Genomic DNA, 7,260 nt, shown 5'->3' on the forward strand with positions numbered 1-7,260 from the left:
CCCGGATGGGGAAGTACCCGCCCCGTTTGGTCCCGAACTGGGCTGCAGTCCAAGTTCGGTTCCTGGCAGTTAACCAAAAAACGACGAGTTCTCCCAGTACCCCTCTCTCCGAGAGCCGCTCCCCAGTCACCACCTCTTAATCTCTGAATTGGGAGACACTTCAGGCAGCTATCCTCTCGGTGGCCGCATCTAGGCAGCCATGCAGCATCTTGATTTTCCCTTTTTAAGGAAAAGCTCACTACTTTTAAAGCCACCTTTTCCACTGTAGACAGTACCTGCTTGTGGTATTGTTTCCCGGACCCTTTCGAAGCTACAATTGGCTTTCTCCTTTTCTGAGTGAGAAAGGTCTGAAGGGGCCAGAGGTGGAGAAACCTGCTAAGATTTTTTTAATGCTGTCTTCACTGAATGAAATGGCTGAGGAGCTGTCAGGGAGGAGAAAAGCAGGATGTTGGGATGAGATGTTTACTGATTTTTATGACAGTTCCAGGATGTTCCCTAATAAGTCATGAACTGCAAGAATTCGAAGGCATTCTGGCAGACAGAAAAATTCGTATCTCTTTTGGAATATCGTTTCCTTACATAGAAGAGACTTAATGGTAGGATGAAGATATCAGCTATCAAAACAGAATAGGAAGATCTTCCAGGAAACAAAGGAGACCTGCCCTTGTTAGCAGAAAAGATGCAGGTTTATATTAAGGTCACACCAGGAAGTGCGGGAGCACGGGGAGCAGCTCCTCGGCTACACAGGCCTCATGGCAGTGGAATGTGGTTCACATTGTCCCAGGTAAAGAAAGGCTGTTCTGGTGACCTGACCAGTTTTGTTGTTCCCTCAGAATTAAGCACTTCTCAAGTGTCACAGTGGTAAAGAATCCGCCCACCAATGCAGAAGACGCAAGTTTGATCCCTGGTTGGGAAGATGCCCTGGAAAAGCAAATGGCAATCCACTCCAGTATTCTTGCCTGGAAAATCCCATGGACGGAGGAGCCTGGCGGGCTACAGTCCTTGGGGTAGAAAAGAGTTGGGCATGACTGAGCACCGCGCTCACACACAGAATTAAGCTTCTCTTAGCCTCTGCTTCTATAAATACCTGACCTGCCTATGTGTGTCTTGCGTTCAAAATTGGATTGGATTATTCTAATTGGTTATTCAACATATATCGAGCAAAAATGTCCAACCTATTAGGTCTAGCCCTTTCTCTATAGCATATTACTGGCCCAGGAAATACATGGCTTAAGGGTATGGGGGAGCACTTGAAATTTTCAAGGACTCCAGAACCAAAGGTTTATCACAAACACATATATAGAAAATTAATAGCGAATAAGCCTGTGGTATTATCTAAAACGTGTGCTGCGTGTGTGCTGGGCTTCCCAGGTGGCGCTAGTGATAAAGAACTGGCCTGCCAGTGCAGGAGACAGTTGGATCCCTGGGTAGGGAAGATCCTCTGGAGAAGGGCATGGCAACCCACTCCAGATTATCTAATGCAGTAGCCCTAAAAGTGTAATCATCTGATCAACAGCAGTAGCCTCAAAACACTTAGGAACTTATTAGAAATGCAAATTCTTAGTTCTCACACTAGGCTTACTGACTTAGAAACTGCTGGCAGGGCCCAGCAATATGTTTAACAAGTCCAGCAGGTTTTCCTAATAGGTGCTTAAATTTGAAATTCACTGATGGAAGGCAAAAGCGTCAAACCATCAGTTCAGTTGCTCAGTTGTGTCCGACTCTTTGCGACCCCATAGACTGCAGCATGCCATAACCCAGGATAAATGTGTTTTGTTAGTATGCTCAGGGCTTCGGGGGTTTTTCCTTCTTTTTTTATACAATTTTTTTCTATTTTACTTGTGGCAAAATACAAATAACATAAAACTCACCCTTAACCACTATTAAGTAGTATACAGTTCAGTAGTGTAAGAATAGTCTTAATCTGACCCCGGTGGTCCAGTGAATAAGACTCTGAGTTTGCAATGTGGGGAACGCGAGTTGGGATACTAAGATTCCACGCGTTGCATGGTACAGCCAAAAAAAAATTTTTTTAAGGAACATTCACATTGTAATGAAATCTATTTCTAGAACTTTTTAATCTTGCAAAACCAGAATTCAAACAACTCCCTAGTTCCTCCTACCCTTGTCCCTGGAAGCCACCATTCTGCTTTCAGTTTCCATGAGTCTGACTACTCCACATACCTCATATAAATGAAGTCATACAGTATGTGTCTTTTTGTGACTGGCTTACTTCTTAGGATAATGTTCTCAAAGTTAATTCACTTGTGTCAAAACTTCGGTTCAAGGCTGAAAACCATTCCATTGCATTCCTCTGCTTCCACCTTTTGGCTATTAGGAATAATGCTGCTATGAACATGGTTATACAAATATCTCTTTGAGATCTTGCCTTCAGTTCTTTTGGCTATATACCCCAAGGTGGGATTGCTGACTCATAATTCTGTTTTTAATATTTTAAGGAACCACCTGTTTTCCATAGTGGCTACACCATTTTACATTCCCACCAACAGAGCACAAGGTTTCCAATTTCTCCACATTCTTGCCAACACTTGTATTTTCTGATTCGGGTTTTTTGGATGTGAGGGGAGGTAATAACTCACCGTGGCTTTGATTTTGCATTTCTCTAGTGATTAATGATGTTGAGCATCTTTCCATATGTTTGTTGGCCATTTGTAGATCTTTGGAGAAATGTCCATTGAAGTCTTTTGTCCAATTTTTAATCATGTTATTTTGTTGTTGTTGCATTGTAGAAGTTCTTTTAACCTTCTGGATGTTAACCCCTTATCAGATATATGACCTGGAAATATATTTTCCCATTTCATAGGTTGCCTTTTCACTCTTGTCAACTGTGCCCTGCACAGAAGTTTTTAATTTTGATGTAGTCCAATGTATCTATTTTTACTCTTGCCATCTGTGCTTTTGGAATTATAGCCAAGAAATTATTGGAAACTTTTCCCCTGTGTATTACAGTTTTAGGTCTTACATTTAGGTCTTTGATCCCTTTTGAGTTCATTTTTAAAATGTATTTATTTTTAATTGGGGGATAATTGCTTTACAATGTTGGGTTGGTTTCTGCCATGTATCAACATGCATCAACTGTAGGTATACATATGTCCCCTCCCTTTTGAACCTCTCTCCCACCTCCCATCCCATCCCACCCCTCTAGGTTGTCACAGAGCACAAGGTTGAGCTCCCTGTGTCATACAGCAAATTACCACTGGTTATCCATTTTACACATGGTCCTGTATATATGTTCCAATGCTATTCTCTCAATTCATCTCACCCTCTCTGTCGACAAGTCTTGCGGACTTTGTCCACAAGTTTGTTCTCTATGTTTGCATCTCTATTCCTGCCCTGCAAATAGGTTCATCAGTACCATTTTTATAGATTCCATATATATTCATTAATATATAATATTTGTTTTTCTGACTTACTTCACTGTATAAGAGGCTCTAAGGTTCATCCACCTCACTAGAACTGACTCAACTTTGTTCTTTTTATGACTGAGTAATATTCCATTGCATATGTGTACCACAACTTCTTTATCCATTCATCTGTCAATGGGCATCTAGGTTGTTTCCATGTCCTGGCTATCGTAAATAGTGCTGCAATGAACATTGGGGTACATGTGTCTTTTAGAATGATTTTCTCAGGGTATATGCCCAGTAGTGGGATTGCATTCATTTTTTATATGGTGTAAAGTAAGCATCCAATGTCACCCTTTTGCATTTGGATATCCAGTTTTCCCAGCACCATTTGTTGAAAACACTGTCTTTTCTCCACTAAATGGTCTTGGAATACTTGTTAAAAATCATTTGACCACGCATGTAATGGTTTATTTCTGGGCTTTCAATTATATTCCATTGATCCAGTACCACCCTGCCTTGATTACTGTAGCTTTGTAATAACTTTTTAAATCAGGGGGTGTGAGACTTTCAACTTTCTTTCCCCTCATCCCAAGATTGCTTTAGCTATTTTGCTTGGGAGGGGGTAACTTTTTTTAATTCCAACAGTTAGACATTAGAAGATCTTGCATGAAAATCAGGATTCTTTGTCTCTTAGGGAAAAAAAATCAAGAAATGCAGCGAATTTGGGCAACAAATAGCTGGAATTGTCAGTGGCTGCAAAGTGCTCTCAAGTTACCATTGTCTCCACCCACTCATTTCTGTAACCTGTCTGGCCCCCTGAAGGCCACTCTCTTTGAGACTTTGAGATACCTGGCCTAAGGGAAAGGCAGTTGGAGCCAGAGGACTTATCTGGGGAGGCTGCAGTGATCTAGTTCAGAGATTTTCTCAAAAGGAAAAATACAGAGTTCTGAGAGGAAATATAGCTAGGAAAGTTTGTTTGTTCGATGCAGGAGAGAGGGTACGGTGGGAAGGATTTTAGAAGAGTGTCAGGAAAGTATTCTTGCCTGAAAAATCCCATGGACAGAGGAGCCTGACAGGCTACAGTCCAAAGGGTCACAAAGAGTTGGACACAACTGAGCGACTGAACTCACACACAGGAAAGACCTATCTAAGGAAAAGACAATTAAATCAAGTCCAGAAAGATGAAAATGAAACAGACAAGTGAAGACTTGGTAGAAGAATAATATGAGCTAGGCTGAGGAAAGAGCATGTAAAAAAGCCCTACCGAAAGGCCTTTACCATTCTTTTAGGCATGACAGAAGTCCAATGGAGCTGAAGCATAGACAGTAAAAGGAAAATGGTGAGATCTGAGCAGGGGTCAGATAGTAAACCATTTAGGAACTGTATGTGGGCTCATCCTATAGTCAATGAAAAAAACCCTAGAAGTGACATTATTTGATTTTCATTTTATGAAGATCACTGTGGCTGCTGTGAGGAAGAATGGATTTGAGGGGAGGATGAGAAGAGAATGGCTGAGAGCAGTTAGTTTACTGATGTAGCACAAAGGAGGATGGCAGCCTGGACAAGAATATAGAAGTGGGATGATTTAAGAGTTATTTTGGAAGCAGCATTAACTGGACAAGACAAGACATATTCTTCTCTAACAACCAAAACCTAGTGAGCCATAAATGTAGTTGCATCCTTCACATATCCAAAAATTTGTCACTGTGCGTACCTGCAACTCTGCCTGCTGGCTTCCTCTGGCCCAAGAGCCTTCTCTGACTGCATATAGGCCAGAAGGGAAGGGATTTACACCCCTGGGAGTAGTAGTGAGAATGATGTAAAGAAGTGGAAGGGTAACTTGTTTCCACACCCCTGGGGTGAAACAACTTTGAAGCATATACTACTTGACTCCAAGAGGCTCTCCAGCTCTAGAGGAGTAAACTGCACCTTAACCCACTTGTCCTGCTGCCCTCCCAGCCCTGTCTCAGTTCTCCACTCCCCTACTGGTGCTTCCTGGGATCATCTCCAAAACAAACTGCACTCAAATCTTTGCCTCAGTGTCTGCCTCTGAGGGAATCCAACCTAAACACTTCGTGAATATTTTCTAATGATATTTTATTAGAAATAAGTAATGAATATTTCTAATCATCTTTTGTGTTCTCTTTTTAGGTAAGTTAATAACTCCTACTGCTTTCCAATTTATTGATATCATGGCACAAAGATAAAATTATGTATGCAGAGTATATTGGGGTCATCTTCAGTTCTATGAGAAACTTGGTGGAAAAAAATATTTTCTTTATAATCACATGCAATAATAATTTTAAATAGACTACTTGAGAAAATAGTATTGATTTTGGCTAAATATCCAAATAAAATTTTTTTTAATTTCATGAGAAACTTGACCGTGTTTCTGTGAATACTACCTTCCTGACATTAGGTTTCATGGTGAAATAGCTATGTAATTTCTGATTAAGTTTATAATGATAATGTTTCTAAATTCTTAGAGTCACACCTATAACTGGCAGACCAGCAGAGAAGTTCTGTTCTATGCATCACAGTATAAACATGCTAATGTATCTGTAAACTATACCCTGCAATTTACTTTAAAACCTTCCACCTATAATTTATACTTTATTGTTTTTAACTCCTACTTTCTGCACTGGTTAACCTCTCCCACTCTGTGTTGATTTCATAGCTTAACTCTCTCAAGAATCTAACTTTCCAAGACTTTATGGCATCGTCACTGTAATCCCAAGTACTAGCATTCATATGGTTCCTGTTAGAACTTTTATATCAATTCAGAAATTCTTTTGTGTAAATTGCAGATGTCCTGGTGGTCTCTTCTGAATGTCTCATACGAAGAAGAAAGTCACAGGAAGCCCTTCTAACTTATCCTGCTTACCTTCTACTATCTCTTCATTGCCAGCCTTGTACCAACAATCCTGAACTTCCTACCCTTCCACTGCTCCTCCCCAACACTCTGGAGAGATGGATGAGATATCCCAACGAAGCCCTGGCCTAACTGCAATACTCCACTGTGTTCCCAGATGCTCATGCTATTTTTTCTGGAATGTTCTTTATTTTCTCCCTAATTCACTTCAGCCTCCTCCAATCCACCTGCATGTAACTAGAGAAAATATTTCAAAACACAGACCTGACTAAACTCAGTATGTGTCTACTTTTAAATGAGATCTTCTCTCTCTCTCATAATCCTATCTACCATTTTTTCCTTACTTAGCCACATACCCAACACAAGGGGTTTCTTTCCATTTTTTTGAATCCACTCAGTCAAGGTTCTCTGATTGGAAGCTGAAAAACTAACTTAAAGATTGGTAGGCCTGCCCTTAGTACCATTCCCAAACCATATGAATCCTGCACTATCTAAGCCCTCAACCTCACAAGTACAAACAGTTAACAGTAACTCCAAACAGGAGGGCCTGGGCTCCTGGCACAGTCAAGATGAGTTCTTCCCACTGGTCAAGTAGGAGGGATGTGGCTGTAGAAGCCCACATGGATACCTGCATTCCACAGTCTCCAGGGTCTTGGCCTCTAGCTGGAAGAAATCAGTGAAGCCTAGCCTTCCATAGCTGGGTACATTATTCCTTCATTCAACAAGTATTTTTGAGCACTTTTGACATGTCAGGCATTGTTTTAGGTGTTGGGGCCTATACCACAGTGAACAAAACAAAGCTTCTGCTTTCAAGGAGCTTACAATCTAGTGGAGAGATGCAGGCCATAGAAAAGAAATACAGGTCATGTAGGGATAAACATTATAAAGAAAAAGCAGGATAGGGACTTCCCTGGTGGTGTAGTGGTTAAGATCTACCTTCCACTGCAGGGAACATGGCTTCAGTCCCTGGTCAGGGAACAAAGATACCAGATGCCACAGAGCAACTAAGCCTGTGTGATG

At 41.1% G+C, this 7,260-nt stretch overlaps 1 long non-coding RNA gene across 1 annotated transcript; it reads left to right on the forward strand.

Annotated features, from left to right (window-relative positions):
* The first annotated feature begins 64 nt into the window (after window positions 1-64).
* On the forward strand, window positions 65-6,517 carry LOC145516855 (uncharacterized). The gene is made up of 2 exons (XR_014061817.1): window positions 65-784; window positions 6,176-6,517. It is a non-coding gene; the product is annotated as an uncharacterized LOC145516855 (long non-coding RNA).
* The last annotated feature ends 743 nt before the right edge of the window (window positions 6,518-7,260 follow it).

Source organism: Giraffa tippelskirchi, chromosome 1 (genome assembly GCF_054371585.1).
Source record: "Giraffa tippelskirchi isolate mGirTip1 chromosome 1, T2T-mGirTip1v1.2.pri, whole genome shotgun sequence".
Classification (NCBI taxonomy): domain Eukaryota; kingdom Metazoa; phylum Chordata; class Mammalia; order Artiodactyla; family Giraffidae; genus Giraffa; species Giraffa tippelskirchi.